Source organism: Chrysoperla carnea, chromosome 1 (genome assembly GCF_905475395.1).
Source record: "Chrysoperla carnea chromosome 1, inChrCarn1.1, whole genome shotgun sequence".
Lineage (NCBI taxonomy): Eukaryota > Metazoa > Arthropoda > Insecta > Neuroptera > Chrysopidae > Chrysoperla > Chrysoperla carnea.
The window spans coordinates 36,561,066-36,580,102 of record NC_058337.1 but is presented as its reverse complement, the minus strand read 5'-3'; the positions used below and the strand labels follow the sequence as shown (position 1 = coordinate 36,580,102).

Genomic DNA, 19,037 nt, shown 5'->3' with positions numbered 1-19,037 from the left:
TTTTCATAAAAGTTATTGAAAATATGGCATTTTCGTTAAAGAAAACTATTCAAAGCATAGGTTCTGTTTTCATAAGCCATGTATTTGAAAACTATTTACAAACTAGCTTGACTAGTTAAAGACCACCGTGTGTTTAAAAATAGAAATCGTGAAAGATGATCGCCTTCGCTTCCCTTGCTCTCACTTATCCTTCTTTAATAACACTCAAAAAACTATACGTAAAGTTTTCAATTTTTACAATGTAAATCGTCATAGTTCATTGAGTACTTAGAAAATATGGCCAGGAATTGTATTTCGTTTACCATTTTTAGAGAAATCTTGACCTAATGGTTCAAAATGATGAGGGTGTCGCAGTAAAATGCCAGATTAAATTTAATTTTTTTAAAAATACCTTTATTGTAGGTCACATGTTAGTCTGATGTATGAGTTATATGATTGTAGAGTTTCATTAAAATCCACTTAATAGTTTTTTCGTGAAAGCGTAATAAACACACAATCCTACTTTTATAATCTTTTCTATCATGATTTTTTTTCTATATTTTTAATATTTTATAAAATAAATTAACTTTTTTCTTACAAGAATAATAGTTTTTTGCATAGAAAAAGTAATACTTCTGAGATAAGCGTTATTATTACTAAATATTTAGCTAAATGAAAAGATAACACATCTGCTCCAAATCTAATCTTGGCCCTCGTAATTTGACTATTTTTTTACATTTTTCATGTTTGGATTTACTGGTTTTGGCTATAAAAAGGTAGCAATATAGGTATTATATATTATGGAATTATTTACCACGCAATATTACAAATAAAATGACCATCGCACTACGCTCGTGTACACGAGTACACGAATAAAAATGCAATAAATTTTTATGCTGTGTTTACTGCACTGGAAATTTAAAAAATTAAAAATTCACTGTATTTGAAAATTGTTTAGGTAATAAAAATAATTCCAAACACTTCCAGTATTGTGTTAGTTGCTTATTTATCATATTTACAAAGCTGCCTGATAACGTTTTTGTTCATCACGCTCATATCTGCCTGATTACGTTTGTTCATACTTTTTTTTTAATTTCCACAATTTAATAACACACAGCTCGAATTGATAAGGCCAATGTCAAGTGATTTCTTCTAATTCGGATGGCCTCTCATCATCAACTTTTATTTATTACTAAAAACAATAAATATATAAAAATTAGTTTGACCCTTTAATTACCAGACCTGTTGAAGCCATTGGCACTCGACGGTACTTACTTGTAACGTTCATGGAATTTAAACACCATTTACCACCCTCCGCCTTCAATATTTTTTTGTTACAGCAAGTTATAGCGACATATTTGTCTTTGATGGAGTTGGAAGATATAATTGAAAATTTTTTTCCTTGATTTTTGGTGTGTTTTTGTTGTTTGAGACAAAACGAGTGTGTGTATGTGTACCGTCGGGAGGTAAAGCTTCCAAGCTTCATTCAAACCGTCGGAAATTTTATTTAAACTATTTTTTTCCGAAATCGTCTGCTTTGGGAAGAAATTCGACTTAAAAATTCATGCATTTATTCATAAATATATTAAGTCATTTTTATATTAAGTCATTATTGCATTTTGTCGAAAGAAAATACGCAAATGACGGAAAAATGCTTTAGCTAAAAGTTGTCTAGGGCAATGGAGGGCATTCGCCTGTGTCCATGACTGTGGCCTACAATTATCGATAAACTTTAACCGTATTTTCTTTCGATTAAATACAATAATGACATGTTTTGTAGTCATTAAGTTTTTTAATGAGCATCAACCTTATAATTGAAAGTATTATTCTATCTCTTACCGTTTAGGATCTAAATTGGCTACTAAAGAACCTGAAGAACTAGGTCCAATCTGATGTCAGAACATCATGTCCCCCATCAAACTATGTAACTTTTGTTTTATTTATAAATTGGTTAACAATAAAACGAGATATTTCGGTGTATATATATGAAAATGGCTCACTCTGTATATTCTAAAAGTTATATTTTGAAAACAAAGTATTTCCATGTTGATATTCACGCCATCTTTTTATAAGGATACGGAACTACAGTTGCCGAGAAATAAAGTTCCTAAAAAAATTCATTACAAAATGTGTAACTTTTTCATTTCCAAGGATATTGATTCCCAGTGATTGTTTTTATCTCACTGATATTTTTAACCCCCCCCCCTTAAAAAAAATGGTGTGTTATAAGTTTGACTGCTATGTGTGTATGTCGGTGTGTGTGTCTGTCTGTGGTATCGTAGCGCCTAAACGGATTAACCCATTCCAAGTGTGAGTTAGGGTTCAAAATACTTTAAGGAAAAAGATAATTTAACGGATTGTGTTCTTATATTTGTTGAAGTGCGAGTTTAGGGTGTCGTAACCGAAAGTTATTCGGGGGTTTTTTAAATTTTGTAAATTTCACTTGTTTGAAATTTCCCTTAGCAATTTGGAGCTGCCATACTTTTCGTTTAAGTAAGGCTCTTAGATTTATATAAACCTATATAGGGTGGTGCAAGTTATAACAGCAGAAATTCATCAAATCGTAGATTACTTTAAAATAATGGCAATTTTTCAATACACTTAAAGCTGAAAATTCACCCTTTTCTAGAGGCAAGGTATTAAAATTTTGTTATATTAATTGTTAATATTGCCAAAACGCCTTTTTATAACTTAGAAATTGGACAATATTAACTAAGCATCCCTCATTATTTATTTCTTATGATTATCAATTGTGAAACAGTACTATGCAACGCTCCATGATTGGGGTATTGTGTGTGAAATATCCCATTTTTCTAAGCAGCTTCTTGGGCAGTATTAAAAATAGTGTCCGTTTTTGCTGGCAGTGGGTTCCGAAAATACTATTATTATAACGATATCATTAACCATTTGCTGAAGTCCTGCTAGGTTGACACGAACCCTTCTGTACATGCATAATAAACCTGCAACTTACAACAAAAGCAGTAAAGAATATCCACCATAGACTTACTTCATAATACATAATAATACTCCACACGCTATTACTAATATTGTATATTATTTATTTTATGGTTTTTGACTTAAGAACTAAATGCTCAAATAAATAATTTTTTCCTTCTTGAATTTAAAATAAAAGAATTTTCTTTGAAAAAGCACAAAGGCAATTTACATAAACATTATAAACTTTTTCCGTCATTTATTTGCTAACTGGGTTCATAAATTGAATTTAATTAGTATAACGAGTTAAGATTTGGTCTTTTATTTCATTTGCGTCAGTAATAGGAAGTTCTATGTTTATACAATGTCATTTACGAATATAGACTAAGAAGTCTTTGTGCTTACGAATTTTGTTGTAATGAGAGAATGTAATTTAGGTCAAAGGTTATGCTCCGCTGATTAAATATGTGTCCTTTTAGTACATATGAGCATAAATTTGGGCCAGGGTACATTTTGATATTTATTTTATTAAGTACAGAAGTTTGAGATGCTAATGTCAAAGTGTCGTCGTAAAACTATTTAAAGAAAGTCATTCGGAGACCTTTCTTTCTCTAGAGACCCGACAAATTTAAAATTTCGTGAAGAGATTTTAATGGCGATTAGACCGACGGACATAAAGCGTGCCCTGTTAAATGATCAATACATACTTGAAATTTAATTGCATAATTATGCAATCCGTCTGAAAAAACGCGGCATGGAATTTACCGGACGTTATAGCCACTTGATAACATTAATAATCATTAATCAATTCAGCAAAAGTGAACTATGTATGTATTCAAAAACAAAAATAATTAAGTACGGCATGTTCAAGGTGGTAGACACGCTCATCTGTGTAGTATTTTTGTCGGACAAAATATTTTATTGTTTAATAATTATTAATGTTTTCATGGTGTCCTACAAATTCCCTGCTGCGTGTTTTCAGACCGATGATTATCATACACATTTTAAAACACTTCCGAAGAAAATCGTAGAGAGAAGTTTGGAAGACTCGTCTAAACGAACCCACTAACAAAGTTTCAGTATTTTATCATTTAATAAAGCACCCTTTGAAGCAAAAAGAAAAAATAAGAAGAAAGATAACCCTTGAGGGGTTATTGAGAAAATGAATATATCAAAATTAAGATTTACAAGTTACGAGTTACGAAGTTAAGAAAAGATTTAGAGTACGAGTTAAAAAGTATGCTAAGGGCCCACCCATACAGTTTTCCGGGATAATTTGTACTATTTAAAGCCACCCTGATATTCAAACTGACAGGTCCAGAGGTTTAAGAGAATCAGAACTTGAATGCATGTCTGGTGTTCAAAGTAAAGGCTTCATTTCTTTACTTTCCAAAATTTACCGCATGGATTTAAATTTCACACCTACAAAACAAAATGTCAGAAGGAAAGAGTTAAAAACAATATCAAAGATAATACAAACTTGAGAGATATTTTATGTAATTCATGATCAACTACAAAATTGGTACAGTATCCTAAATTTAACACATTAAGTTTTACTAAAAGCAAATACTAGTAGGTATTTAATAAATACACAAATCTAAAGTTTTTACAAATGGAGATAAATAAATTCTAAGTCATGTTAACCTAGGATTTTAAATAAACTTATATCAAAGTTTAAAAATGGATGCATTATAAAATTAAAAACCCAAAAACCCTTCAAGCTATCTCAGAATTCCACAATAATAAAAATTTGTCCATACATACCAGATAATTTAAAAGAAATTCACTGTTTTTACATGTTAATTTTAAGTATGCCGCATGCTAATAATTTAAATTGTATTTTAATAAATAGGATCCATTACTTTTTACATTGACGATGCTTGCTGCTCGGTGGATCAAGTCGAAGAGGACATATTCTCATACTTCAAGCAGTAGCTTAGTAAATTAATTCGCGCATCAATCATTGCGCATAAGAAAGTAGTTCAATTATTTTATATAATCTGTTTGTTCGTAATTTATGTACTTTAACCGACATAAATTACGGAACACCTTTCTGTCCCGCGGTCTAGATGATGATTCTTTGAGGATAGTTTTCATATCAGAAGTTGAATGAAACATGCATCATTTTATCGGATACTCGTCAAAACAAGGTGCCACCAACAGACACTTTCTTTCTATTACAGTATCAAATTCTTTCGAACATCATAATTCCATTATCTTCTTACGTGAATATCCGTCTTAAAGAATTACATCAAATTAAATGAAAAAATTTCCCACACTCTATAAAAGAGAATACTTCGACTTTACACACTTGGGTCTAATAAGACTTTTCAATTTCTGTACACAACATGTATTATAAACCTTCTTAGATTTAAACAAGCAATGTTTTATGAATTTTAAAACTTGAAAATATCACTACAGAAATCTTGGTACTTGTGATTTCACAGTTTGATCAGTAAACGACAGGGAGAAGTTTTCCATATTGAATGTAGCTAAAAACAAATTTTTATTCCTGGTCCTTTGTCATGATTTATTTTTAATTAAAATAATTTTTGAAAAGAAAGCAAAAAAAAAAAAGAACAATGTATTTAACAAATAATAATAATGATCATCATCATACTAGTAAATAATTCACTATTCGAATCCACAAAACATATTAAATAAAGAAATAAATTGATTTGGTTATCAACCGTGAAATTACTTAATAAATTAATTTTTTTTTAACATTTTAATGTAAAAACACAAAATTCTCTTTTTTTATATTATTATTTGAATTTTAATTCGATCCATATAAAGATTGTGTGTGATAGGAAAATTAACATTTAGATTACGAGAGTGTGAATGCAACATATTGACTGACTTTATGTATAACTAGCTGATTCTCGCCCGCTTCTCTGGGCACACTAACCATTTAGTGAATCTTTACTTCTTTTATTAACGAAATGTTTAATTTCGATTTGATATTTATTGTAAATTTTTTAAATTTTAGATACGAAAATATAGTGCCAGTCAATACACAGATTTCCAAGTCACACATGCGGTACTGTGTCTTGGGATGCGGTCCCGTTATTTATTGTGGCGGGATCTCCAATTAGACTACACCACGGAAAAATTGCCACCATAAAACTAAGGACAAATTTTGGAATTTTTTTTTTTTTTAAAATATTTATTCATTTTTAAATCTATTTAATTAAATTTTGTAATCAATTATATTTTTTAAGTCCTTTATTTTTTATGTATGACAATTTTTATATATAACAACTACATTTCCATTTTTCATCACATTAATTTATTTCTCTTAATTTTAACATTTAAGAACATTTCAAGTACATGAAACTCATCATAATGGATAAAGATATATGAACCAGTAAAATACTTTTCTCACATTTACAAAACTTTTCTGTAAACAACATTCTTCATACGTTTATCTGAACAAAATTGGTTTTAACGACCTGAATTGTCCTTTTCAAGTCGATTATGGTCAGACCATTATGGTTGATCATAATTGTCCGTCGTTATTGCTGACTACATCGAATGACAATTGGTCACTATAACCGATATATTAATCTTAAGGTCCTAATAAAGTGAATATTGGGGCTCTTTAATTAAGTTCATATGGTTCAAATTACTATTACGATGTTAATAGGAAAAGTGGTAATAGGAAAAAATAGATTTGCGTTCAAAAACAGGACATTATTATAGCAATTTTTTTCGGTTTAATTTTTCTGTATTAATTTTTCCTAAATCCGAAAAAGTATGTACGTCCTGCAAAAGTATATATTTACCTACATTGGTCGTTATAGCCAATGTATAATTCCAATGAATAAGTTGTTATTGTGACATTCAGTTGTGTTTTTTCCATTTCGTCGTTATAACCGAATTTCACTATAATTCGTAAGTAGTTGGCAAATACATTTTCCAAGCAGTCGCATTTTTGTTGGGACTGGTGCAGTTCATGGTATATGCATGAAGAAGGTGTACTCAGCCTCTCAAAATAATTGGCGGAGCTGAAATTATCAGCGAAATGTTATTAAAACTCATAAAAGGTTCACAATAGGTTCTATGGCTCTCCAAGCCTTGCGAATTGAGCCTTAAAGAATTATCCAAAGGAATAATTTGTTATTTAAAAAGTGTCTACGGTAGCTCTGTCTAGTCCACATATTATAATGGGGCGTGTTCAGACCCACAATATACTCCCAGAAAGGGCTCAGTGAATTTATTTAGATATTCAGCGTAACTGATGTGGAAACTACATGATCGAACCTTTCACAACAAAGAACGTATAATGAAAGATGTGTCCATTACAAACGCTGTACTCAGTTTTTCTGACCGCCTAACTAAGCATACTTAGAGTACTTGTTGAACACATTGATTTTTCATACATTGTTAACTAAGATGTCATAGTGTTGCAGTCGAATTAAAACTAACGAGGAATACATCTCGATCTATCTAAAACATCCACCTCGCTCTTGTACATTCATCGGTATGTATACGAATATATACACCGATCAAGTAGATTCTGTTTTCTCTGTTCAATGAAACATTATTGTAATAATTTACAATCAATAGACATGAAATGAGTGAATAAGGCTATGGTGAAGGTAAATATAAAGAGAATATGTCTATGGATGTTGTTGGTTGGTGGAAAGGAGTGTTATATGATGCATCACATAGTTCGACTGATTGAAGGAGAGATATCGACATAATGATGACGAGGGTTTGGAGTAAGAGTGTTTGTTGGTTGATTTTCTTTACGGCAATCAAATTTAAATGAGTGTGATAAAGATAGAATATATAATTGTAATACACGGGTTTCTTTTCTTTTGTTTATAGTATATGTACATTATCTTTTTTTACTATGACAGTACGTAGGAACTTCTTCCTATATTTGAAAAATAATACCTGGCACTGACCAAGGAAACAAAAATGTAGGAACTTGTTCCTATTTATGAAAATTGCCGAAAGCTAAAATACTAAGTAAAAATCAAAGAAGCATTTCTCAAAATTTGATTCCGTGAAAATGGAGTACAAAAAACAAGCGTTGCTAAGATAATATGAACTTATTTACAAAACAAAGGAAGATAGACTGAGGATTTTCTTTGAAATTCTAGATTTACGGCTGCCATTCCGGTTGGCTGATGTCTGTCTTTACGAAGTATGTGAATGTATAAGACTTAGTACTCTCATGTGCAGCGACATTACAATCTTCATCGATAGCTAAGTAGCGCTGAAATTCCTTAGCTCAGTGTACCAACCCTCAAAGGTAGCACCGGACTACCGAATGTCTTTAAATGAGCTACCGGAACAGATGAATCTAAACTTTTTATATACGGAGATACAGGGTCATTCCAAGAAATTGTAAAGCCGGCGAGCTTACTAGAAATGGCACAATGCTATCGGACACAGGCGTTAATGGACATCGAGGAGTTTCGCTTGCAAACTGCAAGTTGCTCCTCAAGGAAGATATCTTCAAAAAGACCAATCTTAGGTCGAAGGAGGAACGTGCTTGTGATACTGCAAGACAGATATGGTTTGAGTACAATCGTAGGCGTTTTGAAGATCTTATATCACCTCGAAGGGCATTTATAGTGAGACGATACTCATATTTGGTTTCACACATGGAGTTCGGCTTAGGCTACATTATACCCACCGAACAAAAAAGAAAAAAATTTACAAAAAATTTACAAAAAAAAAAAACAAAAAAACAAAATGTCAGTAAAATATTTAAAATTTATTTAAAATTAAAATACAATTTTTTTTTCATTACAAATCATAAAAATAAAAAAATGGCCGAAAGTGGATACCCGGATGGCCAGGCACACGACGCACAAACAGAGAATCGCACGCAGCATCGCAGGCGGTAAACACGGCGCGAAAGGTCGTGATTGGATCACGGCGGCACCAGGCACTAATAAAACAAAAAAACAATGAGTCAACAAATGACCTGATGGTTTCTTGATGAAAAAAAATACTTTACTTCAACTTTTGCATCGAGCAAGTTAAGAGCTCGGAATATATTCATTCGTGGTGGATTAAAATTAACCAATCGACGACGATCATTAAACAAATAAAATAAAATCGAACATAAATTAAAACTGGACCAACATCGTGTTATAGTTAATGAATCGACAACGAATGATTAAATAGGAACAATAAAACAAAAACAAATTAAAATAAAAACGATAAATATTCACGTGGAGTACCTGCTGATACAAGTTTCGAGTGGACGACCGCATGGTTATTTCATCTTTTGTTGTTTGGAAACTCAACATCGCCCATCAGCGGCAACACCACCGCATGCAGGCCGATTCGATCAACACAAATTATGGAAGAAAATCTGGTATACCTCGAGGAACACCCAGTGATTCCGCTGTGTGCTGCTGCGTTCTCTCCTGGCCGTCCGGTTGTTCAACCCCGGTTCCATTCATGAATGACTATGTAAGTTGTATTTATCTTTTTCCTCCTTATCAATTAATTTGCCTACCAAAGGACATAATCTAAAATAAATGGGAAAAGTGACGTTAATAAAAGGTTGGAGGTTTTAACAAACATTTTAAATTTAGGAAATAATATTAGTTAAGTTTTTTTTAATGCGTGGTGATTCCTGGTGGATCTATTAGTCAAGCTGTCGAGTGGCCCTTGTCAATTTGGTGCTGGCCAATAGCCGCCTATTAACGACAAGGGTCAGCCACTCTCCATTTCGCGGCGCTAGGTGGTGGTGAAGACGATCTAAATTGAATCGAAGACCCATACACCTCGCCCGTGCTGTTGCGGCAAATGGCTCTTGTCCGAATATACATACATATTTTTATTCAACAAAAATAATATAATAAATGTCTGTATGCGCTTTTAATTTGGAAGGAAATTCACCAGGAACCACTGTTGTCAATGTTAGTACTAACGTATGTCCCCTTTTAAACAAATATTAAATCTTTCTTTTAATTTTTTTCAATACAAAATTCTTAGGTTAGGTGTCAAAATAAATTATGCTAAGTGTTTATTTTTGTTTACTATACATTTGATAAAAAAAATAAATAAATAAAATAAAATTGTGAATAGTAGAAACATTAAAGGAAATTTTACAAAAAAAAATTAAATAAACATAATTGAATTTAATTGAGATCACTTACGTTTTCTTTTTCGTTAATCCAATCGTCGACACACAACACGTTGTATTCAATATCACTATTGACACTTTAAGTTGTAATACAGTAGAGCCAACTTCACATAACTAATATCGATTTAGTAGATCTTCTCTTGAAATTGCGCGCCATGACCCGTCCGATCAACAAAGACTTCCACTGCGACATCTTATATATATTCGTTTCTCTAACTAAATTGAGAATCGTTTTAATAGGAAAAATTGTTGTGGCCATTACAGGATACTACCTAGGAGGTAGGCATGCTCATCATGAGGAGATGGACTCACTTGAGCCAACCTTTTTTAACAATCCCTCCGACTTGATGGGATGGACATTGACGAAAAAGCACTTCTACTGTTCTTAAATAGATTCACATGGTTCATGGAGTAGTGGATGGGTAGGCTTAATCGTTTATCGGTATCTCAACGGATCCTACGGTCTAGTATGTCCCGCCCGAGGACAGCCTCTCTAACTTAACCTAACCTAATCAGAGTCATTTCTATCGAATGTACATACATTCGAGAATGTTTTAATTGAATTACTAGTTGTGAATTACCCGCTTTACTGGGCAACAACCCCACTTTCTTTTTTAAAGTTTTGTAATGTACACGTCATGCTCTTTTACTTCATACGCCACATGGGTATATTTGAAAATATTCGATTATTTATCCCCACTTTTTCGCCCTAACTTTCCATCCCCGAAGGTTAAAAATAGATAAGAACCATCCATTAAGCTTGTTGTATATCTTGTCAATATTTGAGCTTAATCGATGCACAACTTTTTAAATTTTTGAAGCACATCCCTTTCAAACCTTTACCCTACTATATTTTGTATGTATTATACATAAAAATCTTCCTCGCTTCAAAATATGTTGCGTAGTTTTAAAGATCTGAGCATACATAGTGATTAGAGAGAGACAGGCGGAAGCGACTTTGTTTTATACTATGTCTTGAAGCATGCTGTTATTCAACTCGCTCAGAATGCACTCAAATGAAAACCAATATAAAATCAAAAAAAATAGGGTATCTATAATTGAACGACAAAATGTAACGTAATTGCAGTATGATTAATACTTATTATACAGATAAAAAAAAATATATGCATAATTTAAACTATGTGTAAAATTATCATGTAACATGCATGTAAAAGGTAGCCATATGATTAAATCGAAGTAATTTAAAAATAAAAATAAAAATGTAGTTATCTAAATTTATCAAAAGCATTTTCTTTTTGATTCAAACGAGTGTAGAAATGAAATTATTAAGTTATTGTAAATAATAAAATGAAGTATTCTTTGTGTGCGTAGTCATGGTACGGACAAAAAAATCGATGCCAGCGCTTTAAGTGAAAAATTTTGGAGTTAAAGGGGGCTGTTATGACTAATTTGCAATTCTTTACATGTTAATGTAATAGAAATGTCAAATTAAAATTATTGAAAAACACGAATTAATTAAACTTAATGCATTAAAAATTGTGAAAATAAGAAATCACAACAAATATTATTGAACAAATATTATTTTTCAAATGTAAATTATCATAATTATTTATTTAAATTTGTGAGACAAGAATATTAAATTTTAAATGTAAGTCTTAATTGCAATCCATACAATTATATATGCATCCATACAATTCTATAATTAAAGTAGTGTATCGTTACCATGGAAACGAAACTCACGCACGGAGCGAATAATTATAGTACAGCCATATTGATGCAACCATATATTTAGATATTGTTTATATTTCATTCCCGTGTGATTTTTCGTTTCCAAGATGACAGCGTTTTTGTTTATAATAATCATGCAATATTTTTGAAAAATACAAGTTTACCGCCTTAAAGATGTAACAACACATACCCTTAATCGCGTTTTCGTCGGATCCTTTGAAAAATACGTAAATATTGATAGGACATTTTTCATAGAGAATTACACATTCTTTCTTAAATCGCATCCATAGTACATATTGCAATAATAGTACTTCTAGCCAGAAATGACTTAAAACTTTTTTGTTAACCTCACTTTTGAAGTTTTACCTTTTAACAATAGATTCTTCTCATCAAACTGTATATGTCATCAAAAATTAACCGTTTATGTAGAATGTGATTTTAAATCATTGTACTATTGAACGACGTATATTACCAAATGTTTATTAAACAAATTTTTTACTTTTACTTTTATAAACTCATATGAAACTGTAATTAACAATGTTTTATTTTAATTTTCAGGTACGTACATTATTTTAAATTGGACTATCGATAGACTTCAAGCTGAACAGGTATTTGATTGGTATAGAATATCTCTTCAAGGAATATCTCTTTAATCTTTATATCTTACAGAACTTTACTGGAACCCATTATTACATATTTGATAATGCCATTTGGTTAATATACAAACTGTGTCATTGAAAATATATTTTCATAATTCTTGAATGACTGCTTTATTCAGTGGCTTTGTATGATTCTGTTTTTTTAGGTGCGTAATGCTAACATTGCTCACGAATTTAAAACACTAACTACTCACTGGCTGTACTTAGCTGATAGTTTGAGCATCTTTTGGTCAGTTTTGTTGCAAAATTATCTGCCTGGCATTGTGTGAATAAGGCATACTGACTGGCATGGTGTGCACAAGGCTTTTACGCTGTGGTCGATGCAGAGTTCAAACCAATTATATTTAACTGTATTAAAAAATAAAATGACAAGTGGAAAATAAAAAATAATTGGCTGAGTAAACTGTTGAAAGAACCTGTATAGACCTGTATAGACAGTATTGCTCATCAGAGTTTATTTTTATAAATTACAAAACTTTTTAAAAACCAACCCATTAACGACGTACAAGCCCCAGGGCAATTTTGGATGAAAGGTTTAATTTTTTTGATGTGAAGAGGAAGTAAGTCTTAATCAATTTTGCATTTGTTAGGAGGGATTTAAATAATTGGATGGTATGTTTTCACAGATTTCTCTAAAACTAATTGGTGGGAATTTAAAAAAAAATACTATTTATATTAAAATAAAAACTTTAATTGAAAAAAAAAACCTGTTGTGACCGATTAATTGAGGATATATGAGCAAGGAAGCCGAAACACAAATTTAAAAAAAAAATTATATTTTCAAATTTGATGGTGAATTTTGTTATAACTTCGATATTTCGATATTTCGAAAACCAAGGCAGATATTTTTTTACGCCCTGAGCACGCTATAAAATTTCAACTTGATATCTTTTTTGGTTTTTGAATTATCGTGTTGACGGACGGGCGGTTGGACATACGGACAAACTTAAATGGGCTAAATTAGTGATTTTATGATCACCTGTACCAAAATGTTCCTTGTATCATCAATATTTCGTAGCATTACAAACTTGGGACTAAAATTGGTTTACTTTGATATATTTTTTCATGCATACAGGGTATAAAAATAAAAAAGTGATGTATTTAGTTTTCGTGTAATATGATTTCATGTAGTACAATTACCTACCATTAGTGGCCGGTTTAATAATATTTATATGTGTTAGTAGATATAATACAGTGCGAATAATCATCGAAACGGAAAGCACATTGATTACCGAATGACAATTATTCTATAATAATTAATATAGGAACGAATATAAAGGGTTTTTCATTTAAATATGTATATTTAAAAAAAAAAAAAGAAAGTATATTATGGTAACATTTGTGGTGTATGATCCCAGCCAAATTCAGCATTATTTTCGCTGGGCAGCACTATATAATTAATATTGGGAAAGTAATTACATGTGCAAACAAATCATTAAAATTTGTTATCGAAATGAGTGTTCAATTTTGGTTTACTTACCGTGTACCACATAATTTTCATTAGCTTAAATCATAAATAAGATTTGCATATTCATCGTTTGGATAGAATTTAACGTTTGTGTTAAAAATAAACGATGTCATTTGTGATATCGATCCAAATCTAGGCGATTGAATAATAAAATGATGGAATTTTTCATATGAACGCCTCATTGTGGTTAATATCACTTGTTGCTACAGGTTTCATTACGCATATATTACCAGAGTTTGTCGTAAAATAACCTTAACAATAGAAAATTTAGAAGAAACAACTCCTCTGAATCGCTCAATAGATCAAGACAAGTGCATATTGGAATTATCTATTATTTAATTAAAAATATTCCATGTTTTAAGTGGTGCGTAAAATAAATAATATTAAATTATTTCGAGATCCAGTCGAAAAATTATAAATTTAGTTTATTTATATAATATATTTATATATCTAATTCCCCTTTGTTGCTTGTTTACGAACTGGACCTCACTTTTTACGTCCAGCAAGCTATACAAATTTCAGCTTGATATTTTTTTTCGTTTTTGGGTTGTCGAGTTGACTTACGCATAACCCGATATGGACTCTTAAGTTGATTTGATGCACACCTATACCAAAATTTTGTTCGCCAATCATCAAGTTTAAGACATTAAGAACATTTTGCTTGGCATCAAGTTTAAGACCTTTCTAACTAACCTTCAATCTCGGAAGTGGGTTACGTTAATTAACGCTTTGTATACATAAAAAAAAAACGATTTTTGGCCAATATCTCTTAATGATTGAATAATTAACGAAAAATATATATAAAATTGATCGTTTTGAAAACGGCTAAAGATATGGAAATTGTCCACTCTACATTTTGTTCAGGAAAACAATTTTCCAAAAACTTTTGTTTGAAAATTTTTTTCATAAAATCAATTTGTTTCAAGATATTGTTAATAAGCATATAAATATATATTTGGCCGTTTTTCCCAATTTTTGGGAAGATATCAAAATTTTTTATTGTCCCTGTTTTTTACGGAAAAAAATTTCCGACAATTTTTCTTTGAAACTATTTTTCATAAAGTTGATGGTCTCCAAGATATTGGCCAAAAATTGTTTTTATGTATACATAGCGTTAATTAACGCGACCCTAACACTTTTGCCTTTGAATAAATTCACGTACAAACTTTACTTTGAGCGGACCAAAATCTTGATAAATTTCATATATACATGGTATAAAAATAATTCATGATATCTTCTTATACACAATTTTAATTCTATTATTTTAAATGAAAAACTCATTTTAATAAATAAAAAAAAAAAAATTGTTCCTTTACATTATTATAACTTGGTTATACTTGGTTGTATATTATACGATCGTTTTTTGTTTTATAATTAATTGACAGAAAAACGATATGCTTTTGTTTTAATTTTCATTATATTATTTTTCCTCTCAATTTTATATAATATGGGATAGGATAGGAAAAAGAATGTTTATTTGTGTGTTCAGTAAAGTAATTTCATTTAACAATAATGGGTTTTTATTTTATTTTTATTGCTCTTCGTTTTGAATATAAACTGGTAAGTTTTATGACATTGAGACATTGAAACCACCTGTGAACCGTATAATAAATAACATGTGCCCTTTATATTCGGCAATTCTTATTCTATATGAAGTTTTTATTTTTTCATTTTGATAAGATAAAATATGACCATATTTTTATTTTCTTCCTTTTTTGGCTTCCATCCTTATGATGAAATTTTCTATTTGTATAAACACGCAATTTATTCTACGTATATAGAATGCATATCGTAAAGTATGTTTATTTTTATTTATCAGTTTGAAATTGGAAAACTTCTTCAAAGAAAGTCAATTTAATGTTTTTTGTATATTTTTGTTTTGATTGTTTAAAGGTGGTAATTTTTATTCGTAGGTATCTAAATGGAATGATATTCAGCCTAGTTGGTTTCGAGTCATACTAAGTGACCGTTATTTAAAGAAAGTAAAATGATTAAGCGAATGGAATTTTTTATGAATTGACATAACGCAGATTTTAATAATAACTGCATAGAAAATATCAAGGATTTTGTAATCTAGTTTCACTTTTGAGGTATAAAAACTTCAATCGTGTAGGTGGTAAGCGTTGCAAGCTATAGGCCGAGTATCAAGATGCCCAGAAAATATTACGAACCGGTAAATATGCAGAAATTGAAAAGTTCTAACTATAAACACACATAATGGAATATTTTTTTACTTGACATTTGAAACAAAACAAATAAAATAAAATTTAAAAACTAAAACTCCGTCGCTCTTACAAAATCGTGCTCTTAAAAGTAAGAAGCTTTATTAAGCTTTATTAACTTTTTTATTTTGGGCCTTACCAACTTTTATGTCAGTTAAAGGGACTAGCTATCTTTCGATTTGGGAAAGGTAGATAATTTCTTACTAAAGAAAAGCATACTAACCTCTTTTAGTAGAATTATTCGTTACTTTTAAATAGAAAGTCACTTAACAGTTAATTCATAATATTTTATAACATTTATTTTTATTGGGCTATACATAATATTTGAATAATGACGATCCAATTCAATTTATTTTAAGATCAATTTAGATAAACAAAATTTGATTGAAAACCATTTGAACTCGAAGTATTACCAAAAACAAAGAAAAAAAAGTTCATAGGAACTGCACATAAAATAGAGAATACAAGTTTGTATATCAATATGGAGTTTCATTTCGAAAATTATTCACTAGCACCAGCATTCAATTTAAAAAAATATAGAAAACCTATTAAACATCAAATTATTAAAATTAACTTTAAATTTTAAATTATTTTAATGTCCTTTTTTAATTTTTATTTGTTAATGCAACCTATGGAAATATAATTTGTTTAATAACAATTCATATTTTGATCCAATTATTAGTATATTTTGGTAACCTTATACCCACCAATACAAATAAAAATAAAATAATAATGTTTGAACCCCCTTATAATAAACTATTTTAAACGAATCATAAACATTTCCGATTAAAAAATCTAAAACGGAAATTAACATTTTTATTCTATTGATAGATGATCTATTGCATGAAGTATTAGAAAAAGCTATTAATCACCATCTATATTCTATACGTTATTATATATAGTGTTTGTACAAAAAAGGCATCCTTGTATACAGACTGTTTACTAAAGAGTCGACGATATTGGTGAAAAAAAGTAGTGGATCTATTGAATGCTCGTTTATCTTTTTCAATTACTGTGCCCGAATATTTACTCTTCAGCTAATTAATTTATTTCGTAGCATTATGAAACTTGTAACCTAAAGATATGAGGTCTGTGTTATGTAGAATAACTATATTTGAAATACATTTAGCTTAATCATGCTACGAGTCACGATACTCGTAGCGTGTTTGAAATGTTAAAATTTGGATGAATTTGAAATTTAACTTTTCATAAAATTCTAGAGCTCTCGCTAACAGTATTCTTGCAAATGTTGTAATCGTCTTAAGAATCTAAAATTTTAGCTGATAATTTTCTCTATATTTTCTCAATAAACTCCCAAATTAAGTATCTTGATATTGCTTACGATTAGTTTTGTTAGGTATGTGGCTTGTTGGCAATGAGTTGGTATATTTTGGTTGTGTTTAATACTATTTATAGTTTACTGCTGACCCCCCCCCCCTCACGAACTTCGCTTCACCTTTAGTTAATTGATTTGGCTATTAACTTTTGATCAGCGAATATTAATTCTCAATTATCACCTGCAGCTATAATTTTATTCATTAATAAATATTGCACCAATTTTTTACATAGCCTGGTTAGCTCACCTGCTAAACTAGCCCTCCCCCGCTTAGCCCGCCCGTTAAACTAATTGTATTTCTAGTGCAATTAGACCTATGTCCAATTTGCTCGCTTTAGGGGTTGATTTGCAAAATATCCTATCTTATTAATACAATGTATATAAGGAATCTCTACACTATCAGTTTTGAACTTTATACATCTATCATTGTACTATTTTTTCCAATTTTTGCGTCTAATAATAAAATATACTGTGCAAAATATTCATTTCTAAATTTAAATTATACATAGTACATTTATTTTTATACCATGTAAATATGAAATATACATAGTATTATAAGTTTAGTCCCAAGTTTGTAACGCCTAAAAATATTGATGCTACAAAAAAAAAATTGGTATAGGTGTTCATAAAATCACCTAATTAATCCATTTCCGGTTGTCCGTCCGTCCGGCCGTCCGTCCGTCTGTGGTCACGATTACTCAAAAACGAAAAGAGATATCAAGCTGAAATTTTTACAGTGTGTTTAGGACGTAAAAAGTGAGGTCAAGTTCGTAAATGAGCAACATGGGTCAATTGGGTCATGGGTCCGTAGTACCCATCTTGTAAACCGTTAGAGATAGAATAAAAGTTTAAATGTAAAAAATGTTCCTTACAAAAAAATAAACAACTTTTGTTTGAAACATTTTTTTGTAAACATCACTGTTTACCCACGAGGGCGTTAATTAGGTACAAATTTTATAGTATGTATTAATATCAAAGTGAGTATCTTTTGTTATTTACGTGACGTCAAAAAAACAAACGAGTGCGCATAAACACTTGCGCATTATATGAGAATATCAGTTAAATATGTCAGATATGTATGTATGTGAAATGTGACAGAGTTATCAACACTGCCTATACATGGTATTTCAACAATTAACTCAGTCAATTGTTTGTTTTCACTTGTTTTCAATTACTGTACATATTGTATATAATTTTTTTAACAATTTACGATGTTAGATCAAATATTTATTTAAGTTTAAGATTTTCGATTTACAAAAAAGCATTCCCATCATACTGCTTGTGAGAAGAGCAATTAGAAGTTAAGAAAATCTTAGGAACAACATTGACATTTTGATAAACATTTATCCATATTTGTTCATAAACTTTTTACACATGGGGCTCCCATACACAAACTCTCATTTCCTTTTTCACCACCTAACACACGAGGTGGGAGGGTGAAAAATATGTTATGTCCTATTTTCATATCAGTGTGAATGTAAAAAAATTAAATAAAATCGGTCAAGTCGTTTTGGAGGAGTTTATACATTAACACCGTGATACGATATTTTTATATATTAGATTATAAAAATCCCTTAGACATATCAAGCTTTATGTTATATTTCATCCATCCTGTATATTATAAACAACATTA

The 19,037-nt window shown here is 30.4% G+C and overlaps 1 protein-coding gene and 1 long non-coding RNA gene across 2 annotated transcripts in view; one reads left to right on the top strand and one right to left on the bottom strand.

Annotated features, from left to right (window-relative positions):
* The window catches only part of LOC123303108, a 386,779-nt gene that overhangs the window by 220,046 nt on the left and 147,696 nt on the right, over positions 1-19,037 (top strand). The gene's annotated exons all lie outside the window — the stretch shown is intronic.
* Positions 8,657-10,107, bottom strand: LOC123305561. The gene is made up of 3 exons (XR_006536844.1): positions 10,044-10,107; positions 9,117-9,410; positions 8,657-8,821 (listed from the first exon to the last, which is right to left on the bottom strand). It is a non-coding gene; the product is annotated as an uncharacterized LOC123305561 (long non-coding RNA).